Raw genomic sequence first — 16,468 nt, 5'->3', positions numbered from 1 at the left:
ATCCTCCCAGGCAGCAGGACCTAAGTACTGTCTCATTACTCTATGGTTCCTTATCAGTTCTTGAGGGACTATTTTTTCTTGGTTTCTGTGCTGTTGTGTTTGACAACTATGGGCCTAACCTTGGGACACGTAATGATAGGCCGGACACAGTACTTTAGGTGGTGGTCAGATAACTGAGCCACGCCCGGAGCCAATGGCTTTTTATGACTTCTCGTACTCTGGACTGGTGTATGCCAGTCCAGCTCAATATGGTTACGTGCGGGGGGCCCAACTAAACTGGCCCCTATGTAACTGGGAGAGGTGGGCTTGCCCTCAATTCAACAACACTACATTCCTCCTTTACAAGGAAATTGCAATAACCAAAACAAACTTCAGCAAACCAAACTAGACATTTGACAAACTTAGAGTTCACAGGCTAACGCCCATTACAACATATTGTTCATGGAACGTTCTTACTTAGTTGCAGGACACCACCACTCGCCTACAGCAATTGGTTTGGCTGTTGTCTCTGGTAGGCAGGACACAAAGTCTTTGTACCTCTGGAAAGGCTTTGGTTGTGACTGCAACTCATACTGACCTTGGCTGCTACCCATTGAGGGTGTCGGCGAGGACACTGATGGATCATTGCTCCTTCTGGTTCCAGCACTTTCACCTCAGATAGCGGGGAGCTCTGGCTCTGAGCTTTGGGATGTACCGAGGGAGGGCGCTGCACATAAGTCTCTGCTGTTGCATTTGGGTTTTTGTCGCATTCTCCACTAGTACATGGAGGGTTTGTTGTGATGGCTTCTCTTGGTGAACCAGCCGCTGGTAACTCCTCAGTGTTGTCCTCCAAGACTTTCTTGAACTGAGAGATGTTGCGGTTTACACTCTTTTGGCCTCTTCGAGAGGTACTTTGGTGCCTTTGACTTCCACTACTATTTACGGGTCTAGTTCAAATGGTAACTGAAACTTCCCTCCGGGGTGGCGGTCTTGCACCAACACACAGTCCCCCACTAGGACTGAGCATTCTCGAGCATGTCTTTTCTGGGAGACCTACTCGTTGTTATGGGTCCTTCTGGAGTCCGATTGATTAGGGGGGTTGGGTGTCTACTCCCACACAAGGTGATGTGGGATGGCGTCCATCACAGTTCGACTAAAGCTCAGCTTGTTCGGAGATATGCCAGTGGTGCAGTGCAGGGTGAGACGGTATTCTCGTAGGAATTGGTATAATGCTTGCTCCAGGATGCCGTTTTCTGCTAGGGTGATTTGGATAATTTTGTTGAGTGTTCTCATCAGGTGCTTGTGAGGATCGCGAGGAATACAATATGGTGGCGGTCATTAGACAACCCGGAAGAGAGTGACACGGGCTTGTCATTGACATGCGTGAGGAGAACGTCGCGGAGGAAGAAGAAAACGGACAAAGACGTGTGTTTGGGGGCAGGTAAATAGAGGCGTGGAGGAAAACAGTGAGAGGACGAGTTGAGAGGAGAAACAAGGAGTCAGAGATGTGGGAGAAAGTGGAGAAGAACACACAAAGGTCATTAACAGCCAGAGAAAGGAGGAAGAGGTCGGGACTGATGAGAAACGCTCTGAGAGCACAGCTGACAAGACCAGTACTCCTAGGAGGGATAAGGAGGCTGGATCTGGATTCAAGCAAGTGCCGTCTGCACATTCTTTTTCTTTGAAGGGGTGGTCGGCAGGTCTGAGGGCCACACCGCCTTCTTCACAGTTACCCCCTCACCTAGACACTGCAAGGAGATAGTATTGTAAAGAAGCACTAACCCTAACCCTCTTGTTTTCCTGAGAAGCAACCAACTGAGTAGTTTGGTTTGTTTGTTTTCTTTTGGGTTTCTGCATCCCTCCTGAGGAACCCTCCCAGATGAGGACAAGGATCAAGGAGCAAGAGACATCAAAAACGAGGACGTTTGACTTAGTAGAAATACTGGAACTAGAGATACACCCTCAGAAAGGAAAAGAGATGACAAGAGTAAGGACAATACCTGTAATGAGTGTTTGAAATAAAGAGAAATACACGTAAAGGAAACCGAGTAGTAGTATCATATTTGTGCATTAATCTGGGTACAAATGGCCCACGCCATCACAGCGCACCACTTCACAATTGGCCTGGGGCCATTGGGGTTATCTGGCAGTGTTTGACATTGCAGGACACTAGTCCATTAGCTCAGTGCTAGTGAATGGCAGGCCATTGCCGGTACAAATTTCCCTGAAGGGTCTGTGTGTTGCCATCAGCTTTTCAATCTTTGGGATTACCTTTGCTGCAGATGTTGTTGATATAATTTCTACCTCAATAATAATAATCCACATTTGTAAAGCGCACAATCACCCGCAAGGGTCTCTAGGCGCTGGGGGCCGTCGGGAAGATTAAGCAAGCTATTGCCCAGAGTCACATGGTGCTGGGCTAATCTGCCGCCGGCCCTGGGGATCGAACCCTGATCCCCAGATTCCGGAGTCAGTCCCCCTGGCCGCGGCGCCACACACACAAGGTACCGTGAAAAGTCATCCACTACGACTAGCATGTGTTTCCCTCCAGGAAGACTGTCGAAATCTGCGCTCACCCTCTACCACAGGACACCAGGAGCTGCTTCAGCAATGATTAGCGAGGGTCGATCTGGTGGACTAGTCACTAGGCAGACAGGACAGTGCCTCACAACTGCTGATATCTTTTAATCTAGGCCGGCAAACCAAACCTTACTTCGGAGTCGGTTTTTGGATTTGAAAATCCTTTGGTGGACTCCATATGCTAGTAGAGCAGCATTTTAGGCTAGGCCTTTGGGTAGCTCGAGGCGCGGGCCCCTAAGGAGGCAGCCATCAGTGGTTACAGATAGCTCCTGGTGAACCTGATACAGGGCTTTCAGAATTGACTGAGCTGTCTCAAAACGGAATGGCGTTAGATTCTGCAATGTCTTCCAATCACCCGAGGCGACTGCTTGGATGGTGATCTAAAGGTAGTCGTCTTTCTTCGTGGCCTCAGTGACATCTTCCAGGGAGATCGGAAGGGGCCTGGATCTTTCTACGATCATCCTCACATACTCTTCTGTGACTGCAGCCTCTGTGGCCTCAGGGAGTGTGATAAGTCGGGCATGCCTTGATAGGAAGTCTGCAGGGTTTCAGGTGCCAGGCCAGTACTCAAAGGTGAATTGAAATTCTTGCAGTTGCAAAATCCATTTCTCAATCATCGGGGAAGGACGTGACATAGAGCCATGAAATTGCAGGATCAAAGGCTTGTGTTCGGTGATGACAGAAAATGGGTGACAATGCAGGTATATGTAGAAATGTTGATAACCTCACAGGATTGCGATTGCTTCCCTCTCGATTTGTGAGTACCGCTGCTCTGTTGGTGTGAGTGTTCGGCTGGCGTAGGCCACTGGAGCCCATTCTCCGCACTCTTGTTGCTGAGCTAAGACTGATCCTAGGCCGGTGGTGCTGGCATCCACTACGAGCTGTGACTCTCTTTTGGGGTCGCCATTTCCATGAGCTGGTGGCTGTGATCAAATCTCTGAGTCGGCCAGTTAGATCAGATAGATTCTGCCCAAGAAACTGCAAACTCCGGACACGTCGGTTGGGGCTGGCACTTCTTGGATGTCTTTCACCTTTTCGGGGTCAGGGCTGATGCCCTTATCGAAGACTCGATAGCCAAAAAAGCAGATATCTTTCCGCAGGAAATCGCACTTCTCTCGGTGTAGTGTGAGCTCATTTTCTCTGAGGTAGGAAAAGACAGCTTCGACTGAAGAGAGTTTATTATCTCCCCAGCGCCTTGAGACCCTCACGGGTGAGCTGTGTGCTTAAAATTCCCCTGATTGATTGATCGATTGATGCCTGCTCTCTCCAGGAGTCGGAGCTCAACCTCCACCTTAGGCCAAAGATAGAAAGCGATCCTTCGGTGTCTGAGGGCTATCGAAGCCACCTATTTGTCAATGTGGATGGCTGGTCCTTTCAGACACCCAATACCTTCAAACAATGGTGCAAAATCCTGCAGTAGGCAGACCAGGTCTTGTGCACGTCGAATGTGAACAGGATCTTGAGCGGTAAGGCAGCTAAGTAGGAACACCGATCCTTCAAACGACACATAGACCTTTGCGCATTGGTGGGTAGCGTGATGAGAGAGATCCGCTCTGAAGATGCCACACAACTTCAATGGTGAACGGTTGCCGAATGCGTATACTTGTACGTTGTTGCTGTGGAGTGCTGGTGGATTGGGTAGGCTGCGGTAGATGGTTGCGGCCATGTGGCTGAAGGTGGCTCCAGGGTCAATGAGAGCGGCGAAGGAGTGGTCTTGAACATCGATCTTAAAAATGTGCGCAGTCTGCTGGGTAGCAGTGATCGTATCCAACGTCCTCACCACGAGGACAGTGGCTAAATCATCTTTATCAATGTCACTGCTGGAGGAGTCATCTGGGTGCAGTTTGACTGTGCGCACTTACTTCTGTGGGCCCTTGTGCCATTTTCTTTGTGAGGAGCGGCAGATTTTGGTACTGCTTACCACACGCACTGCAGGTTTTGACACTTGCAGGGCAGGTTCAGTTGTGGGGGCATGGGCCTCCACATCACCCACACATGCAACTCTGCAGGCTTTGCTTGGCTGAGTGTGGAGCTGGTTTGGTGAGCTTCTGTCGGTTCCTGTGTGTCTCCGAATATTTGGTGCAAAATCCTGCAGTAGGCAGTCTAGGTCTTGTGCACGTCGTATGCGAACAGGATCAGGTTAAGGTTTTAACCGGTGCGGCAGCTAAGTAGGAACCCCGATCCTTCCTACGACATATAGACCTTTGCGCATTGGTCGGTAGCGTGATGAGAGAGATCCGCTCGGAAGATGCCACACAACTTCAATGGTAAACGGTTGCCGAATGCGTATACTTGCATGTTGTTGTTGTGGAGTGCTGGTGGATTGAGTAGGCTGCGGTAGATGGTTGCGGCCATGTGGCTGAAGGTGGCTCTAGCTTGTCATCAGTTTGGCCCCCCTCTGATATGAGTCTGCCAGCGCCAGGATGGTGCTTTAGGTGATAGCGCAATTTTGAACTGAAATAAATAAAATGGCGTTGATGGGTTCTTCCTTGATAGGTGTCATGGAGCTGGGGTCCATGTGGGCCGTTCTGGCATTAGATAGTTCTTTGAAGCACCCAGCATCAGGGTTTCTCTCACGGTCATGTTATGCTCCTGCAGGATGTGTTTGCACAGTTTGGATGAGGCGCACTCTTGAATGAACAGTGCTTGGACCTTGTCATCTTCGTTCGGGAGGGTGCATGTGCTTGCTAGTTCTCTCAGTTGCCCGTAGAAGACTAGTCCGGTAGCTGTCGTGCCTGGCAGAGGAGAAACTGCTCATAGTTAGGGTTGGCGTAGGGTTCAAAGTGTGCTCTGATAGCATCACACATGGTGGCGTAGTTTCTCGGAGGTCCGGCCTCTAGTACTGTCTTGGAGATCTTGTGGGTGTCAGCTCCACCCAGATGGAGGAGCATGGGCAGTCTACGTGGTACCGGAAAATCTGCTGCCTCGAAGTAAGTCTCTAGGTGTTCAACCCACGCCTTGCAGTGCGCCGCTTCGGATGGTGGGTCCGAGATGGTGAACGGCTCCAGCGGCGGGACTGACATCATGATGGTGCCTGGAGGGCCGCAGTGGTGGGTTAGAACGCTGTGCTGCTGCAATGCTGGATGCACTTATAGCTGGTGGGGCTGTGGTACAGGCCTGGACATGCAGCGAAAATGGCCGTGACCCTGCAGGATCTTGCAGGGTGCTCAGGGTGCTCTGGACAGAGCAGATTGTGTCTTTTTGGGCTTCGTGGGCCAGACAACTGCCTGTGCTGTGGGGTGGTGTTGCAGGGCTGAGTGATGGCCCTTCCTTGCAGCAGTGTGTTACAGCGCTGGCTTGTTTAGGGCTTGTATAGAATAGGCATGTCCAGGGAAGCTGCTGGCTGGGGTGTTGCAATGAAACAGGCACACCACGTGGAGGCTGCTACGGGGGCCTCGCGCTCTTCACTCTGTTGCAACCATGGCTCTAGCAGGGGGCACTGCAGTAATTTTCTTTGGCGACGCCGCACAAGGCCGGAGGATGGAGCAAGCACTGCTTAAAAATGGCGTAGGGATAGGGACGCTCACCTCCAGTGATTTGTCGCTGCTTCGTGTGGTTGTCCGCGCAGAAGCTGAAGGTTGAGGTACTGCAGTGACACAGCAGGACGAAGGTTTCTCGCAGTGATGGCAGCTGCGATCAGCTGCAGTTCCGGTGTTGCCAGGGAATGGCGGCGTACACTGTGGGGACGTAGCCACCTCGTCGCCAGTGTGGTGTTAAGCAGGGCAACTAAGGGCCTAACTTCAGGGGCGTAATGATAGGCCGGACACGGTACTTGAGGTGGTTGCCAGATAATTGAGCCACGCCCGGAGCCCTCGGTTTTTTATTACTTCCCTTATGCTGGACTGGCGTACACCAGTCCAGTCTATTATGGTCACGTCCAGGGGGTCCCAAATAAACTCTCCCCTTTGTAACTGGAAGAAGTGGGCTCACCCTCAATTCAACAAAACCACAGTTTCCTGCTCCGTTACTGTCTGCCTGGGTTCAGCTTTGGTGCATTAGCTGTTTGAATTTAACAATAGAATTTCTCCTTCCCTCCTCCTCTTAACGCAACAGTTGGGTCAATGCTCCCTCCCACTCAGTGAATCCTGCATCATTAGTTGTATTTTTTTAACTTTCTGCAATTTGTCACGTCGACCGGCAGGTGGGCTTTTTTCCGGTAGGACATTACTTTGTTTCGGCTTCTTTTTAAGGGGGATTCGATTTGCTTTGTTTCCCTTAACTCAATTAAGTAGTACGCGAAACACTAGTTATATGTTTAACCCCTTTGCTGCGGTGGCTATTCCGCAGCAGCGCTAATGGGGAGGTGGGGCCGCGCGGCGCTCCCGTATCCGTCACGAGCCTCGGGCGCGCTGTGCTTGTGACGGAGCGGTTCCGTCACGGCCACGCACTCTCAATGGAATGGGCCGCGCAGGCTCGCCGAGCGGGACGTGACGGAACCGTTCTGTCACCAGCACAGCACGACCAAGGCTGGTGATGGAGCACTGAAGGGGTTAAACAAAAACACGAATGTTTGGCTATTGTTTGTCCACTTTTAAAACGGTGTAGAAGCCTTAGCACTCGGTATGAAGATGGTGCAGTCCTGCTTTACTTTCAGTTACGGGAACTAGAACAACAAGGAGAAGGCTCATCTTTTCCCACAAGAAAATATTCTTGCTCGTGTGCTTTGATCGCAGCACTGTTTACTTTCTAGTTACGGTTAATATTTATAGGATGTGTCTGCAATGTTACTTCTTAATTGATGATTTCAGCCTATTTTTCTGCCTTATTCAGGCCTAATCCAACTTGGCCACCCGTTTCAATGTTCCTTCAATTTCATCCATGCGCTGTAATTTCACTAAGAGACACCTTTGTCTCTTTTACTTTACCGGATTCTGGCGTTCACAGTCCTGACGCCACCTCGCCCTACATTGATAGTCTCCATGAAGGTTCCTTTTTAGGACTTGCCTGCGTTGCAGCGCATGCGCTGCTTCGCCTTGGCGAGATCTAGTGTTGTTGGTTTTGTGTCTGTTTGCCTTGGATGGTGGGTCCGTGATGGTGAAGTGAAGTTTGCCTTGGAAGTGGGGTTGGTGTCCGCCCTGTCTTCTCTAGGCCCCAAACTCGACTAGTGTTGCAGTGCATGTTGCCTGTGTCTTTTCACGTTCACGCTCATGCCCCCCTTCTCTGGGAGGCTTGTTTTGTGTCCCTTCGGCCGCATGCTCTCTTTTAAGGCGCTTGTTTGCGCTCAGACTGTTTAGTTAAACAATAGTGTTGCTAACGCTGCAGCCCACTCGCCTGAGGCAGAGAGAGGAGCATCCAGACACTGTGTTTGTCCAGAGGAGGCGGGCCCTGCTAGCCTCTGCCTGCGACTCGCAACGAGTCCGACTGCCTCCAGGCGCTATCCGTGAAACGTGGGCTTTGGTTGCGACTTCCCCGCTTCAACAAATCACGTGATTCTACGCAAATAAGTTCCAATGTTGCACTAATATGGTAGAGTTTAGCCGCAGGTGGTATTTCGGGTCATTGCAGGGTAAGGTGGTGGTCACATTTGAGATACAAGAGTGAGTGCGGCAAATCAGGTGTAGAGCGTAGTATACAGCACAAGACGCCAGTAGCGTCATAGTCATCATCCAGATAAATATATGCAACAATGTAGAGTTTAGCCGCAGGTGGTATTGGGGGTCATTGCAGGGTAAGGTGGTGGTCACATTTGAGATACAAGAGTGAGTGCGGCAAATCAGGTGTAGAGCGTAGTATACAGCACAAGACGCCAGTAGCATCATAGTCATCATCCAGATAAATATATGCAACAACGTACACCAAGGCAGCAAGGCGTTATCAAGAAGAAAATGGACGATATTTCGAACATGTTAAGAGTAAATATTGTATAGAATTTCGATCATGAATGGGGCTATTTTTTTTTGTAGTTGAACTGAGTCTGTGTGGTTGTTGGTAGTTACATAACTTATCCTTTGCCCCTTGATAAGAGTGCCTTCCCAGAGAATCGACCAAAAGTAAGCTTTTTTCCCTGTGTTCCAATGGTGCCTACAAATAAGGTCAACATTCTAAAGCCGGCACCTATGAAACGTGATTGAGTGGACTAAAGAACAAGCACTCTCAAAAGCGTTAAACAAACACGGTTGCATGTTGTTGATTCGCTCTGGCCTCTTATGTTTTTTAGGTCGAGTAGGGCAGCAATCCACGGACCACCGATTCCCCTCCCCCCTCCCGCCCAATTCCGTCCCATGACTGCAGTTCTGAGAGACTATGCCAGGAAGCGACAACATTTCCACAAAATGTTTTTCTTCTTTCAATCCATTTCACAGGGGAATAAATGAAGGGGAGGAAAGAGAAGGTAAGAACAGTCACGGTTTTCCTTCAGCAAGTTTGAACGAGGGAGGACATGGTGCTCCAAGGAGGACCACCTCACCCCTCCCATCCCCTTTCACCTGAGCTGGCAGGACAGGACGCGGTTACAAGTGCCGTGCGGACTCAACTACCCCAACCCCAGCTCTCCGCCCACCTGCCAACAAGCATTTACAATTTAAGCTTATATCAACATTAAATGGGTTTGCTTAGATTGAGCCGCACATCCTAAAGTGTTACGCCAATTGTAGTAAGGACATCGAATCGTTACGCAATTGCAACTACGGCTTGGGTGCTTGTAAGGTATATGACACCTACCCACCAAAGTGTCGTTCCGTTCTAGGATCAATCAGAACCTGGGTCACACATATATGAATAGAATACCTCAGCACACCATTATCATTATTTCCAATACTAGTAATACAAATATTGCTTCACACAGTCTGTAAGATCTCAGTGCCCTATGTAGTTCAGTCCAAGAAAAAAAGGGTCTCAAGAGGAAATGATAGAGTAATCCAAACAAGTCTTCATGAGTCGAAGTCTGTTTAATTTCACAAATCACAAGACGAAAGCAGCCGACGCGCGTTTCGCCCACAGGGCTTTTTCAAGGCTGCAAATAAGATATTGATATATGTCCATCAGGAGAGCGCTCATTTCAATTAGATTATAGTAGTAGTGTACTTCTAATAATCATGCAGCATTTCTAATGATTCATGTTAATTAACCTGACAATCACGTGATGTGTACAGTGATACACAGCGTTATAGATATGAAAAGCACCCTTGTGAACCAGAATTCCCAGATCTTATATCTATCTATATTGGTGGAAAGGCAAATCATTCAAAAAGGTGATATGGAAAAAAAGGGTATATTCTAAGTAAAACGGAATAAATAGATTAAGATAGTGTGCTCAAAAGGTGGGAGCACATTAGATAGTAGTTTGTGCAGTTTTTAGTTGATGTATGAGCAAGTTGGAAGCATAGTTGAAATTGCCCATCACCTGGTGCAAGGATATGCAACCGTGATGTTTCTCACCTTGTTGTTATAAATCTTCTAATGCCTATAATCCACAAAATTCCTTGCTGTAATCGGCTTATATGAGAGTAGAAGATATTCCAAATGTTTGTATTATGGATTCCTGTCAGTCATGTAATATGTATTACATAGGCTCTTATCGTTCACTCTGAAAATATAACAATATCACCGATTATTGTATATATTTTTCTATATGGATGAAGTCAAATCAACCTCAAACTGTTGTGTCACCACCAAAACATTTGTGATTTTAGAGAATGAATACATTATCCGGCCATTTGTGCTGGATCAGATTAAGATAATTATCACATAGTGACAGTTCTTTAAACGTTAAAGATAAAATTGTTGCTAAAATTTAGCAAGAATACACCTTTCCTAAGTTTGGTTGAATATGTATCCAATAAAGGGGATGTATTCGTTTCCTTTCAGATTTTATTATCGAAATCCCGATTACATTCCATTCAAAACCGTGGTATTAATTATATCCATGAATCATGATAAATCCAATGGTGTATCTATATCCATAGGTAATAATTGTAAGTTAAAGGAACCAAGGGAAAAAGAAATAAACGAGTAGTGAGCAAAACAGGATAGGGCACCACAATAAAACATGTTGTGGATTTCAACACGAAATAGAGCTCCACATGTTTTTATACTATGTTGTAAGGCCAACCATATATTGCTAATTTTATTCGTGACCCACATAAGAAGTTTTCATAAAACATTTTTTATATAAAGTAAGTTAACTTAGTCCTAAAAATCGGATGGGGTTAGAGAAAAGATCGGTATCCATACCGCTTGAAAATGCAGTTCATGGGTCTATGGGGCATGGTAATTGATACAGTTACGAGAGTTAACTTAAAAAGTCGGAAAGGTAGGATTTGTGTTTTGAAAACTGAAGCGCCTGTCCAGACATTAAGAGTAATTACATGGGTACTGCTGGCGGTTTAAGCCTCTCCCATAGCACAAATATGTGCATAATATTTGCCACCCGTCTCTTCTTACCTGTTCGATGTACCGGAGGGCAGCGTATCGCGCCCACACGTATCCGATGCGCACAAGCAATGCCGGCTCCTTGTCCCAGTATTAATACCTCATGTTCGTCCGCCGTACATATCACAAACATGAAAGAAGGACTAACTCGCGCAAAGTGTATGAGTGGTCCTTCGAAAACGGACGCCATTATTGCCCGTATGCGTTCTGCCGTACAAGTTTGTACAAACCTCATTTTTTTGTTATTCACCGGAAAAACGTTTGTGGAGAATATTAATTAGTGACAGTTAAATGTAAACTCACTAAAGTCTATTCTGAAAAGGAAACATGAAAACCTATATCACAACACGAGAACTTAGGACAATTATTTTCTGATGAGGTGTCCTATTACAATGTAAGATCTTGAGAAAATTTAGTGTTTGTATATAGACTTAACAATTGTGTTATTGCCATAAAAAATTCCACCAACATAGAAGATGAACAACCAGGATTCCGTGTTCACCATTACAGTCTATGTATAGAGAACAAGCAATCATTTTTGTCAAAACAAGACATAGAGAAGGAAAAACAAATACACATACATGTTATATTCAGAGATCCTCCTATTACTGTCATCATTAACCCAATTAAAAAACGAAGTATAAAAATTATATGATTATTTTCCTTTTATATACATGAATACGGAACATCCTCACATGTATCGTATAGTTGTTATTGTGCATCCAGAATGTCTATAAAACATGCCTAATGCACTGTGTCACGTATCTGCCTTAATCAAGTTTCCTTTGGTACCTGAAAATATTTGGCCATGGATTCAGATCTATAGAAAGCCTATAGATGTTTATCATTTATAAGAATTCATGAAGATCCTTGACAATATTTATCCCACATTCCACTGCTCGTAGCTTAATGATCCATAGGCTCTCTTTCTTTCGTAGGCATGACAATTTGTCACCGCCTCTCGGACCCAAGTTAACACTCTCAATGCCATGGAAAGCCACCTTGTGTAAATCATTTATACCATGTGTTTTGTTAAAGTGTACTGCCAAAGGATATAGAGTATTATTCTTTCTAATTGCAAGTATGTATTCCTGAATTCTCTCCTTGAGGGGTCTGATGGTGCTCCCTATGTATATTTTGCCACATACACATATACAGTACACCACGAACTTTGTATTACAGTTTATAAAGCTGTTGATGATATATGTTCTGGCTGTGTTATATTTGAATTTGGTCTTCTTGTGTAATCCAAAGCAGCAGATGTTACATTTTCCACAGCAGTAGAAACCTTTCTGTACACAACGTGGCCAATTCTCATTGCCAATATGGGGGTATGTAACTGGGGCATAAGTATTGCCTTAATGTTCTACCTCTTGCATGTGTAATGACAGGATTGTTTCCTATCAATGACTTGATATCCATGTCATGTGTGAGGAGATGCCAGTGTTTCTTTAGAATTTTATATACATTAGTACTGGCACTTGAAAATGGTGCCACAAAATTTAAGTTTTTGAAGGTCTTTTTTTCTTTTTTGCCTTTCTTATTAATAGGAAGGGAAGATCTCTTAATTTGATTGACTTTATTTCTGGCCTGTTTTATGATGGCATGTGGATAGCCTCTTTGTGTGAATCTGTGTTCCACATTGTGAGGTAATTTGAATTTTATGGTCAATTGTGTCCCCTAACGTAGACCCCAACGGCTCCATGTACGTGCTTCAAGTACATGTAATTTCCCTCCATGACCAGCTATGAAGACGCAAATACATTTGCGTCCAACGTTAACATGTCCTCTTTCAGATGCACCATGAATGGATCGATAATTCAGTTCCTAAGTATGCCTTGCCACCGTCTTTACATGGTGCACTTTCACGTTTTCCTGGCTCTGTTGAGTTAGGCCCTGATTTCTGCCATCGAGCCCTTTCTGCCTTCTGCCTCCTGTGAGCTGCAGCCTGGATCCGCATCCCTGACCTTTACCTTACTCCCTGCGCGGTGAGCGGTGCCCGGCTCGGCCTGCTTGCCTGCCAAGACTGTATTCAGCCTTCAAGTTATCTGCTCCGCTCCTCGAAAATACATTCCTGTCTAGTGATTTAGGTAAACATCCCCCCAGCTGCAGAGCAAAGGGCCCGGCCTTTCTGTCTCCGTGCAAGTAATATACTGCTCCTGTTACCATGATAGGCCCATGGCCCCTCGCATTACATGCAGACACGTAGATGCATATGCACGCACTAGCAGTCAGTATAGAATAGCCTTTACCCGAGAGACCTTTCCTTCTAGATAATACAGTTCCTCAAACACAAGATATCAGATATGATTGGGTTTAGATTGTCCTGACACGCCAGACTTCTGTCTCCTCTTTCGGAGCTAAATGTCAAGTCCCCTTCACCCTCCAGTTCCACGTCAATCACACGTCATGTTGCCTGCGCGCGCATCCAGCCATATATTTCTGCTGACACTGCAGGATTCCTCTATGAATCCACCCACTTGTGACACTTTCATGTGATGTCTCTAGCACACACCTCCGTGTACGCCCTCGTGCACGCCTTCTGTTACGCCTTCTGTTACGTACATGTGTTCTTATCTCGTTTCTTTCAGCTGTTACGCCTTTTGTATCCATCACCATTGTATGCATTGACTATATATATTGTACACTGTCAATAAAGCATTGTCTATCCCTTCCTGAACCTTTGTGGTGATGGAACATGATACCATGGTTCGAACCATTCCATTACATGGAATAAAACCCTTATAAACTCAGATTCCACGGACTCTGCCTCTCATTTTTGATTGAGCTATTTTTTGAACTTTACCGCATAGAAATTCCGCATAGGTAAATCTTTATTTACCACATAATTTGGTGCCCGAACAGGGACCCCTCCCCCACCTTACACGCCGGCGGTGCGTTGCAGGCCTAGCCCCCTGCCACAGCCATGACGGACAACTACGCGTACCCGCAGGATTTCCTGTATCTCCTTCAGGCCAACGGAGGTGACTGAGACTGCGATCGACACCCAGACGAGGCGGTGAGGAGTGCGGAGGATCCCGACCAGAGCCCAGCCGAGAGAGCAAGGTCCGAGGCGTCTAGAGGCCCACCAGTTCCGAAGTACCTACGTCACGAGTCTAGTCAAGTCCAGTCCGGTCCAGTCCAGTGTCGAGTTTCCGAGGCCTTCCGTTCCGTGCTTCCCGGTGAGTACCGTTGCTGGGGATGCATCAAGACGGGTGCATTCATTTGTGTCCGGTCAAGACGGGTTTGGGTACACAGACCCGGTCTGCACTGTTTTAGCAGTGTATCTGTACTGTTTAGCAGTATATCCAGTATCCAGTTATCTAGTTATTCTAGTTATTGTTGTTTGTTTTCGAAATGTTTAAATGTGTTTTAATGTCGTGGTATGAGTGATTGTCTGAACTTCATTACTGTGTTCATTGTATTAGTTGTGTTCAAGTCCGAGTAAGTATCAAGTATCAAGGTTCAGAATGCCTCTATTCTCTAAACTGAGACAGATAGGAACTAGAAAAGGGATACTCGAGGAAGCTGTTCCCATCCCACCCAGGGACACTCCCGGATATTTTATGTACCACAAGCACGGCTTAGATGCCGTATTATATCTCGACTTGTGGGTGGATTACACTAAGGACTTAGCAGAGAATCAGAGATGGCCCGCTACAGGGACATGGGATGCCGAGTGCATCATGAGAGTAGAGGAAGCATTATGGAAAAAGAAAGCCAGACAGTCACAGAAAGATGCCATTGAATTATGGCGTAAAGAATCACATAGACGAACAGAGAAAGCACTCAGAAAAGCAGAGAAAAGTAGAGAGGATTCTGAAAAAGCTAAAGAAAAAGAACTACTAGAAGAAGGAGAACGAGTTAGAATGGAGCAACACGACAGAAAGAGTAATGCCATTATGACAGGACTGTATCCAGTCCTGGCCGAGGGCCTGCCCAAGGCGACCCCGGAAACACCGAAAAATCTGCCCCCTCCATTGGTTCCGACTAAATTACGTCACAAGACCGCAGCAGATATTTTCCTTTCTTCCTATTTAGACGACGTAGCTCCCGAATATACCAATGTTCCACCTGTACCTGTACCACCCGCTGATCGTCAGAGACAGCTAACACCTGACCGTATCCAGTTAATTGTAAACATGTCACAACCCAAGACACAAAAGGAGGTACGGGCCTTTATAGGCCTCACTTCTTACTGTAGACAATGGATCCCTCAGTACGCATTTCTAGCCAAGCCACTCATACAGCTGACAACCCAGGAGGCAGCGACATCGACTGTCCTCCCTTGGACTCAGGAACATACACAAGCTTTTGACGACTTAAAGAAAGCCTTATGTCAAGCACCTGTTTTAGCGACACCATGTCACAGCAAGCCTTTTACACTTTTTGTCACAGAACGCGAAGGTACTGCATTGTCAGTACTCACCCAGGATCAAGCAGGTTCACACAAACCGTGTGCTTATTTTTCTAGTACATTAGATCCAGTAGCCCAGGCTCTGCCTGCGTGCTTGAAATCTGTAGCAGCAACAGCTCTAGCAATCAGACAAAGTGATTCCATAGTATTAGGACACCAATTGACAGTACAAGTTCCACATTCCGTGGAAGTTCTTTTAAACAGAACACAGACTCAGCATTTGACTATAGCACGACTGACAGGTTATGAATTGACATTTTTTCAGCCACACATAGAAATCAGACACTGCAATACACTGAATCCTGCTACACTTTTGCCATTAAGTGAGACAGACCCTTTGGCACATGATTGTGTTGAAGTCATTACCATTACGACGAAACCCAGACAAGACTTGACAGATATCGCATTACCAGATCCAGACCTGACACTTTATGTGGATGGTTCATGTATGAGAACAAGTACAGGAGAGTTAGTGGCCGCATATGCAGTCACGAGAGAAACTGAAGTCATAGAAACGCACCGCATTGACACCCTGTCAGCTCAAGCAGCAGAGCTCATCGCTCTGACCCAAGCCTGCATTCGAGCCAAGAATAAGAAAGTAAACATATACACAGATTCCTGTTATGCCTTCGGAGTTGTACACGACTTCGGAGTTCTCTGGCAAGAGAGAGGTTTCTTAACTTCTCACGGTGCCAAAATCCAGCACGGACCCCTCATTCAAGCTCTGTTAGAAGCAATACATCTGCCTACAGCCATAGCCATCATGAAGTGTAAAGCACATACGAAAGTCACAGATACCATTTCCCAGGGTAATGACCTGGCAGATCGAACAGCCAAGCATACAGCTCAGACTCATACTCACACAACCGACATGACAAAGACAATAGTCCCGACACCGACACATTGCATGACAGTTAGGGATCCCGCCCTAGATGTAATTGACATACAGACACATGCTACACCAGACGAAATCAAGAAATGGACTGAACTAGGAGGGATACAGACAGAACAAGGATGGATGACGAAGGGAAAAGCCACATGGTTTCTCCCCGACTCTATGGTTCAAGTTATCATTAATACAGCACATAGTCCTGCACATTTAGGAGAAAAAGCCATGCTAGA

Source organism: Lissotriton vulgaris, chromosome 7 (genome assembly GCF_964263255.1).
Source record: "Lissotriton vulgaris chromosome 7, aLisVul1.2, whole genome shotgun sequence".
Taxonomy (NCBI): Eukaryota; Metazoa; Chordata; class Amphibia; order Caudata; family Salamandridae; genus Lissotriton; species Lissotriton vulgaris.
The sequence above is the reverse complement of the archived record's forward strand: the minus strand, read 5'-3'. Positions refer to the sequence as shown.